Source organism: Oncorhynchus mykiss, chromosome 1 (genome assembly GCF_057628025.1).
Source record: "Oncorhynchus mykiss isolate SJ-2025 chromosome 1, ASM5762802v1, whole genome shotgun sequence".
Classification (NCBI taxonomy): Eukaryota; Metazoa; Chordata; class Actinopteri; order Salmoniformes; family Salmonidae; genus Oncorhynchus; species Oncorhynchus mykiss.
In genome coordinates this window covers 47,262,083-47,281,492 of record NC_143022.1, presented here as the reverse complement: position 1 = coordinate 47,281,492, position 19,410 = coordinate 47,262,083, and the positions used below count along the sequence as shown (strand labels likewise).

Here is a 19,410-nt window from a genome sequence, read left to right as displayed (position 1 = left end):
CACATCTGGTGCAGTCCATGAGGAGGAGATGCACTGCAGTACTTAATGCAGCTAGTGGCCACACCAGATACGGACTCTTACTTTTGATTTTGACCCCCCACCCTCCCCCCCATTTGTTCAGGGACACATTGTTCAATTTCTGTTAGTCACATGTCTGTGGAACTTGTTCAGTTTATGTCCCAGTTGTTGAATCTTGTTATTTTCATACAAGTATTTACATGTGTTAAGTTTGCTGAAAATGAACACAGTTGACAGTGAGAGGACATTTCTTTTTTTGCTGAGTTTTTTTAATCTTAAATGTATGCCTACATTCAGATATCTATCTCTCTATTCAATATCACTTAACCTTCCATTCAGAGTGTGGATTATACCGTGACATTAATAATGATTATTAAACCTTGAGACAATTGAGATATGGATTGTGAATGTGTGCCATTCAGTAGATTGTGGGCGAATAAAAGGTTAAATTGTTGGATATCCTCGATCAGGCTAGATTCCAATAGTAGTAGACATGACTTTGCCAGCCAGCATACTGTGACTTGATGCTGGTTTTGCAGGTGACAAGCATATGCTGGTATGCTGGTGATCAGCTTATGCTGGTCACCAGTGTCCAAAACACAATGAAGGCTGGACACCTGCGAAAACACAACGTATCCTGGTCTATGCAGGTTTTTTTCAGCAGGGCCTTCAGTGTCCTTCAGTATTTTCTTTGTCCCTTACTGATGCTCGAATTGACTTCTTCCTTTTTTCACTTCCTTGGCTGCTCTCTCAAGAACACAAGTGGGGCTAGACCCCTGCTTGTTTTATGTTTCTATACACGGGGAATGATGATGTCTGCTCTATAACAATAAGAAGGCACTATATTGAGTTCATATGCATGACACGTTGCTAAAATACTATGCATATTATGCATAAAACTGACTAAACGTCATCATAATTTGTTTGGGGTATGGTGGCGATTGGCTCAACTTACCCCATGGCAATTGGCTGGGAGATGACAGATGTTTGTGTCCCCAAAATGTCCTCCTTTTTTAAAATTGCCTATATACTCCAATGTCCATAATTAGCCTACAGTCTCAGAGACATGACGCCTGTTGCTAAAGAGATATTATGCAGAGTCTGCCTCAATTGGTTGTACACGTGCACATTATAAATAGAAACTGAGAAAACACAAATTCCCAAAGCTCAGTGAATGTACCACCTCACAGCGGAGTGGAGTGCTGCTCTGATACCATACGTCGTGGTTTGGGTAGGAGACACAGATAAGAGGAGGAAATAGCACCCTACAAATGAACCTCAGGTCTAAGTTAGTCAGGTACCATGTCAAACAAAGCAAACCAACAAGAATATCCACATTTTGATGTGCAAATTGCCCAAAGAGACAACAATCTAGCCAATTACAGTGTTCAAATAACTCTATAAGAATTGGATTTTAAACTAATAAATGAAATATGTAGCATTGCTCTTTTTCCACCAACAAAGGGCTCATTAGCGTGTAGTGAAATTTGTAGCACTCAGATCCTAGGATCAGATTTCATTGCACCAGTTGACAACCAATACATGTCATTAATGGTAGAAAGGTGGATGAAAAGGAAATATCTACTGCAGCATGTGACGCTCTGGTGGGCTGGTGAGGAGCTGTAGACAGACAGGGGCCGACAATATCTTCACCAGACCTTTGTTAATATTGTACACATCTCTCAAATCATACACAGACGCAGACGCGCACGCACACGCACGCCACTTAATAAGAGGAGCGTCAGAGTAGTGTAAGTGTTACGGTGCGTGAATGAGGACCCAAAAGCGAATGAACGTAAACAGAGCTTCTTTAATAACAAAACAAAACGTAGGCTCAGATGGACCGGCAGGTTCCGACAGGACAGGACAAGGTTGCAGCAAACATGACGATAGTCTGGTTCAGGCATGAACAACACAAACAAGAATCCGACAAAGACAGGAGCAGAAACAGAGAGAGATATAGGGACCTAATCAGAGGGAAAAAGGGAACAGGTGGGAAAAGGGGTGAACGAGGTAGTTAGGAGGAGACAAGGCACAGCTGGGGAAAAGAGGGGGAGAAAAGGTAACCTAACAACGACCAGCAGAGGGAGACAGGGTGAAGGGAAAGGACAGAAACAAGACACAACATGACAGTACATGACAGTAAGAGGTTAAAAACAGTAACCTTGCTGTTGGCTTGTTTTGCGTGGTAGGTAACTGGCGTTAAACAAGACTAGGAACAGAGTAATAACCCTGACCAACACTATTTGGAAATCAGCTCAAGCACGGCAGATGAGTGTTGCTCTCTGCTATCGCAGGGCAAGCGGTACCAGTGCACCTAGTCTGGAACCAACAGGACTCTGAACAGCTTCTACCCCAAAGCCATAAGATTTCTAAACAAGACTGCTAAATAGCTAATCAAATGGCTACCTGGACTACCTGCGTTGACCATGTTGTTTTCCACTCCCTATATAAAGCCATGTTATTTTCTACCCCCTAAATATAGCCATGTTGTTTTCCACTCCCTATATATAGCCATGTTATTTTCTACTCCCTGTATATAGCCATGTTATTTTCTAGTCCTTATATAAAGCTATGTAATTTTCCACTCCCGATATATATCATTGTTATTTTCTACTCCATAAATATAGCCATGTTATTGTCCACTCCCTAAATATAGCCATGTTATTTTCCATTCCCTATATATATAGCCATGTTGTGTTCTAGTCCCTATATATAGCCATGTTATTTTCCACTCCCTATATATAGCCATGTTATTATCCACTCCCTATATATAGCCATGTTATTTTCCACTCCCTAAATATAGCCATGTTATTTTCTGCTCCTTATATATAACCATGTTGTGTTCTAGTCCCTATATATAGCCATGTTATTTTCCACTCCCTAAATATAGCCATGTTATTTTCTGCTCCTTATATATAACCATGTTGTGTTCTAGTCCCTATATATAGCCATGTTATTTTCCACTCCCTAAATATAGCCATGTTATTTTCTGCTCCTTATATATAACCATGTTGTGTTCTAGTCCCTATATATAGCCATGTTATTTTATGCACCTTATATATAGCCATGTTATTTTCTGCTCCTTATATATAACCATGTTGTGTTCTAGTCCCTATATATAGCCATGTTATTTTATGCACCTTATATATAGCCATGTTATTTTCTAGTCCTTCTATATAGCCATATTATTTTCCTCTCCCGAAATATATCCTTGTTCTTTTCCACTCCTTAAATATAGCGCTGTTATTTTCCACTCCCTACATATAGCCATGTTATTTTCCACTCCCTATATATAGCCATGTTGTGTTCTACTCCCTACATATAGCCATGTTATTTTCCACTCCCTAAATAAAGCCATGTTATTTTCCACTCCCTAAATATAGCCATGTTATTTTCTGCTCCTTATATATAACCATGTTGTGTTCTAGTCCCTATATATAGCCATGTTATTTTATGCACCTTATATATAGCCATGTTATTTTCTGCTCCTTATATATAACCATGTTGTGTTCTAGTCCCTATATATAGCCATGTTATTTTATGCACCTTATATATAGCCATGTTATTTTCTAGTCCTTCTATATAGCCATATTATTTTCCTCTCCCGAAATATATCCTTGTTCTTTTCCACTCCTTAAATATAGCGCTGTTATTTTCCACTCCCTACATATAGCCATGTTATTTTCCACTCCCTATATATAGCCATGTTGTGTTCTACTCCCTACATATAGCCATGTTATTTTCCACTCCCTAAATAAAGCCATGTTATTTTCCACTCCCTAAATAAAGCCATGTTATTTTCCACTCCCTAAAAAAAGCCATGTTATGTTCCACTCCTTAAATAAAGCCATGTTATTTTCCACTCCCAAAATATATAGCCATGTTATTTTCCACTCCCTATATATAACCATGTTATTTTCCACTCCCTAAATATAGCCATGTTATTTTCTGCTCCTTATATATAGCCATGTTATTTTCCACTCCCTATATATAGCCATGTTATTTCCCACTCCCTAAATAAAGCCATGTTATTTCCCACTCCCTAAATAAAGCCATGTTATTTTCCACTCCCTAAATAAAGCCATGTTATTTTCCACTCCCAAAATATATAGCCATGTTATTTTCCACTCCCTAAATAAAGCCATGTTATTTTCCACTCCCAAAATATATAGCCATGTTATTTTCCACTCCCTAAATAAAGCCATGTTATTTTCCACTCCCTAAAAAAAGCCATGCTATGTTCCACTCCCTAAATAAAGCCATGTTATTTTCCACTCCCAAAATATATAGCCATGTTATTTTCCACTCCCTATATATAACCATGTTATTTTCCACTCCCTAAATATAGCCATGTTATTTTCTGCTCCTTATATATAACCATGTTGTGTTCTAGTCCTTCTATATAGCCATGTTATTTTCCTCTCCCGATATATAGCCATGTTCTTTTCCACTCCTTAAATATAGCCATGTTGTGTTCTAGTCCCTATATGTAGCCATGTTATTTTCCACTCCCTAAATAAAGCCATGTTATATTCCACTCCCTAAATAAAGCCATGTTATTTTCCACTCCCCATATATAACCATGTTATTTTCCACTCCCTAAATATAGCCATGTTATTTTCCACTCCCTAAAAAAAGCCATGCTATGTTCCACTCCCTAAATAAAGCCATGTTATTTTCCACTCCCAAAATATATAGCCATGTTATTTTCCACTCCCTATATATAACCATGTTATTTTCCACTCCCTAAATATAGCCATGTTATTTTCTGCTCCTTATATATAACCATGTTGTGTTCTAGTCCTTCTATATAGCCATGTTCTTTTCCACTCCCTATATATAGCCATGTTATTTTCTACTCCATATATATAGCCATGTTATTTTCTACTCCGTATATATAGCCATGTTATTTTCTACTCCGTATATATAGCCATGTTATTTTCTACTCCATATATATAGCCATGTTATTTTCCACTCCCGATATATAGCCATGTTATTTTCTACTCCGTATATATAGCCATGTTATTTTCTACTCCATATATATAGCTATGTTATTTTCTACTCCATATATATAGCCATGTTATTTTCTACTCCATATATATAGCCATGTTATTTTCCACTCCCTATATATAGCCATGTTATTTTCTACTCCATATATATAGCCATGTTATTTTCCACTCCCTAAATATAGCCATGTTATTTTCCACTCCCTATATATAGCCATGTTATTTTCTGCTCCCTACATATAGCTATGTTATTTTCCACTCCCTAAATATAGCTATGCTATTTTTTACAACTTACAACATTACGTAGCTATGCTATTTTCTACTCCCTGTATATAGCCATGTATAGCCATGTTATTTTCTACTCCCTATATATAGCCATGTGTTTTATGCTCCCTGTATATAGCCACGTTGATTCTACTCCCTGTATATAGCCATTCAATTTTCTACTCCCTGTATATAGCTGTTTTTTTATACTCCCCATATATATAGCCATGTAATTTTCTAGTACTTATATATAGCCATGTAATTTTCCAATCCCGATGTATAGCCATGTTATTTTCCACTCCCTATATATAACAATGTTCTGTTCTAGTCCCTATATATATAGCCATGTTATTTTCCACTCCCTAAATATTGTCATGTTATTTTCCACTCCCTATATTTGGTCATGTTGTTTCTACTCCCTATGTATAGCCATGTTATATTCTAGTCCTTATATATAGCCATGTTGTTTTTTAAATGAGTTTTTCACTGTGTATTTATTGCTCGTGTCACTATTTCTATTTATTTTAAATGTTTTATCTTATCTTTAACTCCTGTTGGAAAATAACCCGTAAGTAACCTTTCCAGGTCTACGCCTGTTTTCTACCATGCATGTGACAAAGAACATTTGATTTGATCAATTTGATTTGGTGACTTGTTTATTTCCATTAGGTGTGTTACCTTTAATGTAAATGTAGCTTTAAACACAACGGAGAAGAGAAGGCCATCAGTGCTTCAGGGGTACTGATTTTGGCTGTGCCCTACCATTTCATTGATTGTCATTATTATTTGGATAGAAAGTAATTGTCGATTCAAATACTGGTTTCAATCTATCAATAGATTTTACCACAAGGCAGTAGGTCCCTCAGTCCTCCAGTACTGCACCCCTAAGAGAACATCCCAGTGCCCCTGGGTGTAGTAAACACGTCAGTGTTCCTTACCTTTTCACAGTAGGACAGGATACTCAGAGTTGCTTGAGTAAGCTTGTCACACAGAACCCTGTAACCTCAGTGCCACGCCTATGTTGGAGTTTACTTTAGGATAGGAATGATGGAGATTGTTGGCTTTTCTTTTGCACACTAAATAAGTGAACTGCTTCATCAAACAAGGAAAGCCATAGAGCTTCAAACCTCCCTTATTTATACTATCATACATGGGATGCTTCACGGGGTGCTAAGAGATGCAATATAAAACATTGAGTATATAGATCACATTTCAAATGTAGATATTACAGTCTGAGAGAAGAGAGAATGGTCCCCAAACAAGAATAAATGCAATCACAGACCATGAAATCATAAATTGTTTAAAATGTAATAAATATTGATTCAGGACGGATAAGACGTACAGGATCGAGAGAGGTGCAAATGAAATTGAAATGGGTTGTAGATTACATTATAGATTCTATCTGGTCATAAAATAAGACATTTGATTTTTAAAAGCTTTGTTCTCTCAGACTTGAGATGGAGGTGGAAATATACCAATGCCCATTAAATAAATCGGAAATAGAGGCAATTCCTTCACTTATGACTTAATGGATGTGGCTATTCACAAACTTAGCTTGTTTCATTTGTCTAAATTGGGTACTACATGTGTAGGGTCTTAATTTGATCACTCTTTTGTTGCTGGGAATTTTCTTGCAAATCCGTCCAAAGCCTTATACATTCATGTCCTGCTGTCAATATTCCCCGTAGCTAGCTAAATGGAGCTCGCAAAGGATATTTTCAATAACAGTAATTCGCAAGTAAATAGTTTTGCATTCACCATGGTTTTAGAGATACAAGCTTACAACCACTGACTGGTTGTGTTAAAAATTTGCCTAGCTTTCTGTGTCCGCATTGTGTCCGCCTCTGTCATGTTTCTGAGGGGACTACTTTGAACCTTTCTGGGAACAGGGGCAGTATTGAGTAGTTTGGATGAATAAGGTGCTCTATGTAAACTGCCTGTTACTCAGGACCAGAAGCTAGGATATGCAGGTGCATGGTAGTATTGGATAGAAAGCACTCTAAAGTTTCCAAGACTGTTAAGATAATGTCTGTGAGTATAACAGAACTGATATGGCAGGTGAAAACCTGAGGAAAATCCAGGAAATGCCATTATATTGAAATGGCTGTTTTTCCATTGAAAGCCTATCCACTTATGACCCAGTTCACGATCCCTATGGCTTCCACTACATGTGGCCAGTCTTTAGGCATTGTTTCAGGCTTTTACTCTGAAAAATGAGGGAGAAACACCACTTTCAATGAGTGGACACTTGAAATTTCCAGAGATGTTTTCTGCGTGTGACCGGGAGCTTGCCTTTCTTGTTTTTCCTTTTCTATTGATGGAGATATTGTGCGGTTGAAATAGTATCGATTATTTATGACAAAAACAACATGAGGATTGATTATAAACATCGTTGTGCCAATGGATTACTGAACAAAACGCATCAACAAAATGTTTTTGGACATAAAGAGGGACTTTATCGAACAAAACAAACATTTATTGTGTAACATGGAGTCTTGTGAGTGCTACCATATGAAGAGCATCAAAGGTAAGTGATTCATTTTATCACTATTTCTGACTTTTGTGACTCCTCTACTTGGCTGGTAGATGTATGTAATGTTTTGTTAGCTGGACACCGTCCTTAGATAATTGCATGGTATGCTTTCGCCGTAAAGTCTTTTTGAAATCTGACACTGTGGTTGGATTAACAAGAAGTTTATCTTTAAGTATGTATAACTCTTGTATGTTTTAGGAATTTTAATTATGAGATTTCTGTTGTTTGAATTTGGCGCTCTGCAATTTCACTGGCTGTTGGCCAGGTGTTTCCGCTAGTAGAACACCTATCCTTAATAGGTTTTAAGCCCTACCTGCCCGAACTTGTGATTTGTTAGAAGAGCTGTCAATTCTGAAGAGCACCCTTCCTGAATTGGCCAAGAAAATCCGACATGATTCCCAAACCTAGTACTGTTGTCCTAGGTCTGTGATTTTCCGAGACTACTACTCTGAACTGATATGACACCACAGAGTCCTGTGTGAACAGCAGCTTTAGGCAGAACATAACCTTTCAGCCTAGACTCTCAGCCCTCTATGTCCTTATGACCACCACTTCTCAGCTATTCACGCCCACACTTAAGTGTACTACATCCCTGTGTGGTTATTGCTTTTCTCCACTGCAGAGGATGGACACAAAGCAATGGGCCTCTGCTTCTCTTGCCGTGCATGGAGCGCTTCTGATGAGATCTGTCACCCGGGGCATCAACACTCCAGCATCAGGGACTTATGAGAAACTCCAGTCTTGTCTCAGAGCATCATGATTACCTCCCCTAACAGCACAGGGGGGAGCATCCTTATTAGTCACACAGGAAATAAGTGATTACGTGAACACACTGTCATAATTTTTCATCTGAGGCTAATGAGAGCTCCCTGCGTACTTTCATTTAAACCACTGCCTCCATATGAATGCCATTCCTCACATCCTCAACCTTAGGAACAACATTGCAGCATGATATGATTAACTCTTAGTTCATGCAATTGTTTTGTTTTGTGTTGTATTGTTTTGTTTATTGCTCAAAAATCCAACACCCTTAACAACGATGTAGCCAACAGCACAAACACTACTGTTAGTGATTGCAAACCCATCTCAATGATGATAACACTGACTTGATAAACACACCACCAATAGCTTACCATAGACCTAAATACATTTTGGTAGGTATAATGATCACCATAGTTACTGTAAACGTTATCAAACCTGACATAGCATAGTTTATTCAGTATCTTTGCCAGCAAACACATCCTATCATGACAAAGATAAGTATTGTGTACACTGTATACAATGTACTGTGTATACTATAAAAATAAGATACATGCTACAGTATACATAGTGGAATGCAGTTTTGATTTAAGTGAGCCCATGCAGTCTCTGTACTACGGATGTAGAATCTTAATTTGATCATCCTGTTGCAAATACTAGTGTATTTGAGGATTAAAAAGGCTGCTGAAGTTTGTAATTTAACAAAATACTTCACATTTCCTGTTGCTGCTGGGTTAAATCCTTGCTGTAGCAAACTGGCTCAAGTTAAGATCCTATATCTGTAGCAGTTTAAATGAATGATATATACCCATTGATTCTTGAAGAACATAACTTAAACATGTCTCATGAGTTTAGCTCAACAGTCGGACCCAAAAATATACTCTGTTGTTTGCAATTAATGTAATTATAAACAAACACTGTATAGCCTCAAAACATGGTTAAAACTGTCATTTTGATATTGGATGGGCAGCCCTTGCATCCATTGCTCTGTCTATACACTACATGAACAAAATTATGTGGACACCTGCTCATTCCAAAATCTTGGGCATTAATATGGAGTTGGTCCCCCCTTTGCTGATATAACAGCTTTTTCAGTGGGGTTGAGGTCAGGGTTCTGTGCAGGCCAGTCAAGTTCTTCCATACCGATCTCAAACCATTTCTGTATGGACCTCGCTTTGTGCACGGGGGCATTGTCATGCTGAAACAGGAAAGGGCCTTCCTGAAAGAGATTTCCCTCTACTGGAACTAAGGGGCCAAGCCCGAACCATGAAAAACAGCCCCAGTTCGTTATTCCTCCTCCACCAAACTTTACAGTTGGCACTATGCATTGGGGCAGGTAGCATTCTCCTGGCATCCGCCAAACCCAGATTTGTCAGTCGGACTGCCAGATGGTGAAGCATGATTCATCACTCCAGAGAACGCGTTTCCACTGCTCCAGAGTCCAACGGCGGGAAGCTTTATACCACTCCAGCCGACACTTGGCATTGCACATGGTGATCTTAGGCTCAGGTCAAGTTGCGGCTACTCGGCCATGGAAAACCATTTCAGGAAGCTCCCGATGAACAGTTATTGTGCTGATGTTGCCTCCAGAGGCAGTTTGGAACTCGGTAGTGAGTGTTGCAAACGAGAACAGAAGATTTTTACCCTCTACATGCTTCAGCACTCGGCGGTGCCCTTCTGTGAGCTGTATGGCCTACCACTTCATGGCTGAGCCATTGTTGCACCTAGATGTTTCCACTTAACAATAGCAGCACTTACAGTTGACTGGGGCAGCTCTAGCAGGGCAGAAATTTGATGAACTTACCTGTTGGAAAGGTGGCATCCTATAATAGTGGCCATTCTACTGCCAATATTTGTCTATGGAGTTTGCATGGCGGTGTGCTCGAATGTATAAACCTGTCAGCAACGAGTGTGGCTGAAGTGGCCTAATCCACTAATTTGAAGGGGTGTCCACTTACTTTTGCATATATAGTGTATTTTAGAGTGGTTACATTTCTCCAGCCCCATCTCGCAGCTGTTTAACAAATCAATGACGTTGTGTACCTATGTTTTTGTTTAAACTGCAGATTTCCTCTTTAAATGTATGGGTTATAAGATCCTATATGTTTGGTTGCATATGTATGGTCTAATTAACCGCAGTTGGCACCATTTTGTGACAGTGAGACCCAGTGGCAGGTGGGAGCAGAGACAGAGTAGTCTCTGTACCACACTCTCATTAGTCTTCATTCCATGATGCGAGAGGTGTGTATGTCTTATGCTTTAGTCTCTCTCTGATTTCTATTGCCTCTCAGAGACATACATTGTTTACGTGAGAGCAACAAGGACACTGGCAGAGAGCTACAGTTAGATTTTCTTCAGTCTGTTAGTTGCCATAGACGACAAGAAGGCAGACTCATATATGAGGAACGGAAAAGCGAACCATTTTGTTCCTCAGCATGTAGCCACAACTTGCTGCTGGGCAACTGTACTATTGGTGTGTATTGCACACTACACATCTGGGTGTGGAGAAATCAAAACGTCTTTCAAATGTACAGTCCAAATTGCTCTCCAGAAGCACAATTTCAAGAATATTTCCTAGTGAAGATACTGGTGTTTGTTTGTATGGTAGTGCATCACTGTCAATCAGCAAAAAGCTGAGGATTCCGATGCAAGGCACCAATGAGACTGCTCTGCATACCAACGAAGTCTGTCTTTTCTCTCACTCACTTCCTGAACCATAATGCCAAGAGTTTAAAGGGCTGCTTTGTTTTGGACTAAGCTCTCAACTCATTATCCATCTGTTAGCAACATAAACAGAATCAGAGTTTTCTGCTGTTTATTGTCATCATGGCTGAAGACCTTGAAGACCTTGGCAGAACCATGAGAGGAGCTTCTCTATCACAACAGTGACTGATTGACATATCCACAGTGAGGAGGAACAGATCCCCTTTGTTCCTCACGGCAGCTGGGAGAAGCTAAGCCTTCAGTAAATCCTCCCTAACTAACAAACTCACATGCCAAAGGCTCCAGAGAACCCTGTTTGATCGCATCATACTTCATCATACATCAGTGAGTTTCATGTTAGCACGACGCCATTAGACAACTTCACCTTTGCCCTATTGCTGTATGGCATCACCCCTTTCAGGTGATACGTATTGATGTCTTCAAACTATTACATGTAGAAAATGTGACCTTTCAAGTGAGTTATATTAAAAATGGGGTGGTAGCTCTGCATCTTGCGGACATAATTGTAATATCATTAATTTGCAGCTGAACGACTTTGTACATGCATACATATGTAAGCAATGCACACATAAATGGTCACACACACATAAACGCACACTGCATCGCATGCACATCTCACACACACTCACACAAGCCAGTGTTTTTCGATAAATATGAGTCTGCACAAACAGAATGTAGGTCCATAGTATGGTGTGCATCCAAAGGAGAGCATGGTTCATGTTTAACTTGAAACAAGAAAAGCACTTCAAACACAAGTTGACTCATAACAGAAGAATGGAGAATGAAAAACATATTTTCCTATGCATTTCTTTGACATTTTACAAGTGAATACCTTTACAAAAGGCATTTCTTTGATATCTTACAAGTTGAATAGCTAGGGAACATGAAAGAGACCTGTATTTGCTCATTTAGTGAGGCTTATATTCCAACTAGGTGACATTTACTGTCCTTTCCCTTAATTAGCTTAATTATTGAAGGTCTGTAGTGAATCTTTACAAAGTGACAAATAGGGAACAGGGTCATGTTTTATTATTTTTTTAATCCATTCTTTATCCAGGTAAGTCAATTAACATCACATCCATTTAAAGGGCGACTGCACTTCCTGATTTGGCCTTCGTTTTCATCATCGCTCGTTAAGAAATGCTAGTGGCCATGAATGAAGGCAAACAAGAGTTGTCTTGGAGGTGTGGTTTGATGTGGGTGTTTATTGGGTGTGTCCTTACCAATCACAACAAAAAAGGAAAGTAGTGAATAAAGCAACGTTAGCTAAGCTAGCGTTGCTGTGGAGAGAACAAACTTTTGAAGTTGAGGACTTCTCCCCTCCTGACCGACTTTCCATCTCAAGATGGTCAGCTAATTCAGTTCTATGTGTAGGCTAAAGCCTGCACTGACCTTGTGTTTAGCCAAGCTGATAGCAGCTAGCTAGCTACAGTGGTTGCTCAACTAAAAGTTTTGAGATTATGCTGTGGGATTTAGAGGTCATTTGTGGTTTAGTACGGCACCCTGCGTCACTGCTGCATTGCTGCAGACCACCACAAGGGGGAGTTAGACCACTGATTATGCTTTTGTGTCCCAAGGCGCTAATGTGTCTCTGACAATGAATGGGCGACATAAACCAAATAGAAATTGATAATTGTGCACAACTTCAAAATGTAATTTCAATTAACTGAATGATGAGGATGAAGAAGGTGACTGAATTTAGAACAATAGTGTAAGAATTACTATTCCTCTGTCCTGCATGTGCACACTTATTTTTTTTTGTTTCTACTTGTTTCTTACTTCCTAAAACTGTTGTTACACTAAGGTTTTTATTCTAAGAGAAACTAAAATGTTAAATTATATTCCATGATATTCTTACGATATATGTGTTGACTGAATATAAGCAAGTGATGTCTGCTAAATAATCAAGTTGATGGCACAGTCATATAGCCTCGGCACCTACATAAGGCTGAGTGACTCACTCATTCATGGCTTTGGATCAAAATAAATAAGTACCAATATTCTTTCTGATAGTCTTTAATAAAGAAATACAGTGCCTTGCGAAAGTATTCGGCCCCCTTGAACTTTGCGACCTTTTGCCACATTTCAGGCTTCAAACATAAAGATATAAAACTGTATTTTTTTGTGAAGAATCAACAACAAGTGGGACACAATCATGAAGTGGAACGACATTTATTGGATATTTCAAACTTTTTTAACAAATCAAAAACTGAAAAATTGGGCGTGCAAAATTATTCAGCCCCCTTAAGTTAATACTTTGTAGCGCCACCTTTTGCTGCGATTACAGCTGTAAGTCGCTTGGGGTATGCCTCTATCAGTTTTGCACATCGAGAGACTGAAATTTTTTCCCATTCCTCCTTGCAAAACAGCTCGAGCTCAGTGAGGTTGGATGGAGAGCATTTGTGAACAGCAGTTTTCGGTTCTTTCCACAGATTCTCGATTGGATTCAGGTCTGGACTTTGACTTGGCCATTCTAACACCTGGATATGTTTATTTTTGAACCATTCCATTGTAGATTTTGCTTTATGTTTTGGATCATTGTCTTGTTGGAAGACAAATCTCCGTCCCAGTCTCAGGCCTTTTGCAGACTCCATCAGGTTTTCTTCCAGAATGGTCCTGCATTTGGCTCCATCCATCTTCCCATCAATTTTAACCATCTTCCCTGTCCCTGCTGAAGAAAAGCAGGCCCAAACCATGATGCTGCCACCACCATGTTTGACAGTGGGGATGGTGTGTTCAGCTGTGTTGCTTTTACGCCAAACATAACGTTTTGCATTGTTGCCAAAAAGTTCAATTTTGGTTTCATCTGACCAGAGCACCTTCTTCCACATGTTTGGTGTGTCTCCCAGGTGGCTTGTGGAAAACTTTAAACAACACTTTTTATGGATATCTTTAAGAAATGGCTTTCTTCTTGCCACTCTTCCATAAAGGCCAGATTTGTGCAATATACGACTGATTGTTGTCCTATGGACAGAGTCTCCCACCTCAGCTGTAGATCTCTGCAGTTCATCCAGAGTGATCATGGGCCTCTTGGCTGCATCTCTGATCAGTCTTCTCCTTGTATGAGCTGAAAGTTTAGAGGGACGGCCAGGTCTTGGTAGATTTGCAGTGGTCTGATACTCCTTCCATTTCAATATTATCGCTTGCACAGTGCTCCTTGGGATGTTTAAAGCTTGGGAAATATTTTTGTATCCAAATCCAGCTTTAAACTTCTTCACAACAGTATCTCAGACCTGCCTGGTGTGTTCCTTGTTCTTCATGATGCTCTCTGCGCTTTTAACGGACCTCTGAGACTATCACAGTGCAGGTGCATTTATACGGAGACTTGATTACACACAGGTGGATTGTATTTATCATCATTAGTCATTTAGGTCAACATTGGATCATTCAGAGATCCTCACTGAACTTCTGGAGAGAGTTTGCTGCACTGAAAGTAAAGTGGCTGAATAATTTTGCACGCCCAATTTTTCAGTTTTTGATTTGTTAAAAAAGTTTGAAATATCCAATAAATGTCGTTCCACTTCATGATTGTGTCCCACTTGTTGTTGATTCTTCACAAAAAAATACAGTTTTATATCTTTATGTTTGAAGCCTGAAATGTGGCAAAAGGTCGCAAAGTTCAAGGGCGCCGAATACTTTCGCAAGGCACTGTATTTTGGTTTTCCTGACCTACGCACCAAGTATTATAGTCTCTAAAAGGAAAAATATTACCATCATCTCTTGCACATGTCATTTTCCATATGGATCCATAATGAATTACTATGGAAATAAATATCACTAAATGACAGAAATATTGGAACAAAGTAGACTAATGAAGGTAAATACATTTTGCTTACTGGAAAATACAGCATTCAGAGGTCAAGCGCTGCTCTGAGACAAGCATGGGGACTGGTCTTGATAAATCAATTCGAATTTTATTTTCACTTAATCTCCATTTAGTTATTGGTTAGACTACAATCATGGTGTGGAAATGTTAGGATTATTTTTCTCTTACTGTAGTACTGTAGCCTACTCCTGACTGGTCACGTTGTACAGCGCCATTATGGGCCACCGTCTCTCGTGCATGTCATTTTCCTTTCATAATGCATCCCTATTTACAAAGCTATTATTATTATTATTATCATGATTATATATTCTAACAGCGCACATTTGTAAATCCAAAACTCTAAAAGTAATTGGAAAGGTAGATGACATTTGATGACATTTGTGACATTGTGGTTACAATAAAGAATGTAAACTAGATGCGTTTTTTTTAGTTACGGTAGTAATGGACAGCTGGAAGCATTTTGATAACAGCTTCATCCAGAGCACTGCACTGTAGCAGGTGTAGCCCATCATGCAAACGCTGTTTTCTATTGGCAGGACAATAGACTCTTCATAGCCCGGCTACAGCAGGTGTGAAAATCTACCAATTTGCAATGTATTCGATGCTTAACTACTCTAAAGTGTTACATTTCTAACCCAAGACCTCAAGCAACCGCAAAATGTCGGAGAGCCAAATAGATGGAAAAATATTTGGGAAGAGATTCCATGGCACATTGTTTATGAATTGACAGGCAACTCTTCATTGCCCAGCTGCTGTAGGTGTGAAAATCCCCCAATTTGGACCTAACAGTTCTTCATCAACATCTTTATGCTTTCATTAACCTTTCTGATCTCCCCATCCCGGATCCGGGTTCGTGAATACAGACTCAAGCTCATTACCATAACGCAACGTTAACTATTCATGAAAATCGCAAATGAAATGAAATAAATATGCTAGCTCTCAAGCTTAGCCTTTTGTTAACAACACTGTCATCTCAGATTTTCAAAATATGCTTCTCAACCATTGCAAAACAAGCATTTGTGTAACAGTATTGATGGCTAACGTAGCATTTAGCATTAGCATTCAGCTGGCAACATTTACACAAAAAAACAGAAAAGCATTCAAAAAAATCATTTACCTTTGAAGAACTTCAGATGTTTTCAATGAGGAGACTCTCAGATAGCAAATGTTCAGTTTTTCCTGAAAGATTATTTGTTTAGGACAAATCGCTCCGTTTTCTGCGTCACGTTTAGCTATGAAAAAAACCCTGTATCCAGGATTGTGTAAATCTATCAGCAAGCTCATTAGCATAACACAACGTTAACTATTTATGAAAATCGCAAATGAAATGAAATAAATATGCCATCTCTCAAGCTTAGCCTTTTGTAAACAACACTGTCATCTCAGATTTTCAAAATATGCTTCTCAACCATAGGAAAACAATCATTTGTGTAAAAGTAGCTAGCTAGAGTTAGCATTTCGCGTTAGCATTTAGCGTTAGCATTAGCGTTAGCATCCAGCACGCAACATTAACAAAAACATAAAAGCCTTCAAATAAAATCATTTACCTTTGAAGAACTTCTGATGTTTTCAATGAGGATACTCTCAGTTAGATAGCAGATGCTCAGTTTTTCCAAAAAGATTCCTTGTGTATTAGAAATAGCTCCGTTTTATACATCACATTTGGCTACCAAAAAAAATCCATAAATTCAGTCCTCAAAACGCAAACTTTTTTCCAAATTAACTCCATAATATCGACTGAAAACATGGCAAACGTTGTTTAGAATCAATCCTCAAGGTGTTTTTCACATATCTCTTCATTGATACATTGTTCTTGGAAAAATGCTTTCTCTCCTGAATCCCAGGAGAAAATGCCCGCACCTGAAGATTACGCACAAATTTAGACAAAGGACACCGGGCGGACCTCTGGAAAATGTAGTCTCTTATGGCCAATCTTCCAATGATATGCCTACAAATACGTCACAATGCTGCTAAGACCTTGGGCGAACGACAGAAAGTGTAGGCTCATTCCTTGCGCAATCACAGCCATATAAGGAGAGAATGGAAAACAGAGCTTCAGAAATTCTGCTAATTCCTGGGTGATGCATCATCTTGGTTTCGCCTGTAGAATGAGTTCTGGGGCACTTACAGACAAAATCTTTGCAGATTCTGAAACTTCAGAGTGTTTTCTTTCCAAAACTGTCAAGAATATGCATAGTCGAGCATCTTTTCGTGACAAAATATCGCGCTTAAAACGGGAACGTTTTTTATCCAAAAATGAAATAGCGCCCCTAGAGCTCTAAGAGGTTAATAAAATACTGAGAAAAAATACATTCAAAATGCAGATGTTAATTTAAACTACGTTTTAGTTGCACTTTCCCCCAGCTCCACGACCACAGGTAAGACCTTGCTGAAATGATTAATGTATTTGTTGTATTGTTGTATCATCAATTTCTCAAGCCAAACCGTCTTGATGGTTCAGTTAATTTTAGCTTGTAGGCTTGGCAGAGTTACGGATTACTGTTTTCAGTTGATGCCAAAAAAGTTTGATTGGGTTTAAATCAGGAGACCTATACATGTAGAGATAAAAATATATTTGTAGATATACTGTAGGCCTACCGTAGGTGTTGTATTTTACTACATAAAGGTCTACTTACTCTGCTGGCGTCTTGTCACTTGCAATGCAAACCCGGCAGTGTGTTTTGGGTCATTGTCTGCATTTGCAGACTTGTTTTCGAGTTGCTGTGCGTTTTGTTGCCAACCTGTTTTGCTACCTGACAAATGTACGGTTTTTACTTTTTAATTACCGTTTATATTTGTGTTTTTTCCTACTCAACTTTTTCACTCCGGACGCTTTATCTGGACATGGTTCGTCAGGATCTCCAACAGCCGAAGCTAAGTAGTAACATTAACATGATGCCTTCTAATTGCAGTCGCTGTACTCGCCTTACGGCGAGGATAGCTGTGCTACAAGCCCAGCTTCAGACGCAATCGCTAGGCAAGGGTAATTTCAGTGTAGGAAAGGATGAAACCGCGTCTGTGCCACCAGTAAGTACAGATAGTAGTATAAATCCCCTGGCACAGTCCCCGCAGCCGGACAACTTTCTCACGGTTCCTGGAAGGAAATGCTGTAGGAACGCTCAACCGGTGTCGCTCATTCAGCCGACAGAAACTTTCAACCGGTTTTCCCCATTAAGCAGCGGGTCGGAGTCAGAGGCCGAGTCTTCTCTGGTCTCTACTCCTCCCGTTACGGGGTCTGAGACGCCGAAGCTTCCCACCATTAGCTCTGACAAATTGAAAACTCTAGTCATTGGCGACTCCATTACCCGCAGTATTAGACTTAAAACGAATCATCCAGCGATCATACACTGTTTACCAGGGGGCAGGGCTACCGACGTTAAGGCTAATCTGAAGATGGTGCTGGCTAAAGCTAAAACTGGCGAGTGTAGAGAGTATAGAGATATTGTTATCCACGTCGGCACCAACGATGTTAGGATGAAACAGTCAGAGATCACCAAGCGCAACATAGCTTCTGCGTGTAAATCAGCTAGAAAGATGTGTCGGCATCGAGTAATTGACTCTGGCCCCCTCCCAGTTAGGGGGAGTGATGAGCTCTACAGCAGAGTCTCACAACTCAATCGCTGGTTGAAAACTGTTTTCTGCCCCTCCCAAAAGATAGAATTTGTAGATAATTGGCCCTCTTTCTGGGACTCACCCACAAACAGGACCAAGCCTGACCTGCTGAGGAGTGACGGACTCCATCCTAGCTGGAGGGGTGCTCTCATTTTATCTACCAACATAGACAGGGCTCTAACTCCTCTAGCTCCACAATGAAATAGGGTGCAGGCCAGGCAGCAGGCTGTTAGCCAGCCTGCCAGCATAGTGGAGTCTGCCACTAGCACAGTCAGTGTAGTCAGCTCAGCTATCCCCATTGAGACTGTGTCTGTGCCTCGACCTAGGTTGGGCAAAACTAAACATGGCGGTGTTCGCCTTAGCAATCTCACTAGGATAAAGACCACCTCCATTCCTGTCATTATTGAAAGAGATCATGATACCTCACATCTCAAAATAGGGCTACTTAATGTTAGATCCCTTACTTCAAAGGCAATTATAGTCAATGAACTAATCACTGATCATAATCTTGATGTGATTGGCCTGACTGAAATATGGCTTAAGCCTGATGAAGTTACTGTGTTAAATGAGGCCTCACCTCCTGGCTACACTAGTGACCATATCCCCCGTGCATCCCGCAAAGGCGGAGGTGTTGCTAACATTTACGATAGCAAATTTCAATTTAC

At 39.6% G+C, this 19,410-nt stretch overlaps 1 long non-coding RNA gene across 1 annotated transcript in view; it reads right to left on the bottom strand.

The window, feature by feature from the left end:
* Positions 1-16,818, bottom strand: part of LOC149985523 (uncharacterized) — a 509,038-nt gene extending 492,220 nt beyond the window's left edge. The window contains exons 1-2 of the long non-coding RNA XR_016495400.1: positions 16,681-16,818; positions 16,251-16,312 (exon numbers count right to left, since the gene is read on the bottom strand). This is a non-coding gene — a long non-coding RNA (uncharacterized LOC149985523). The remainder of the gene's footprint in view (positions 1-16,250; positions 16,313-16,680) is intronic.
* Positions 16,819-19,410: the final 2,592 nt, after the last annotated feature.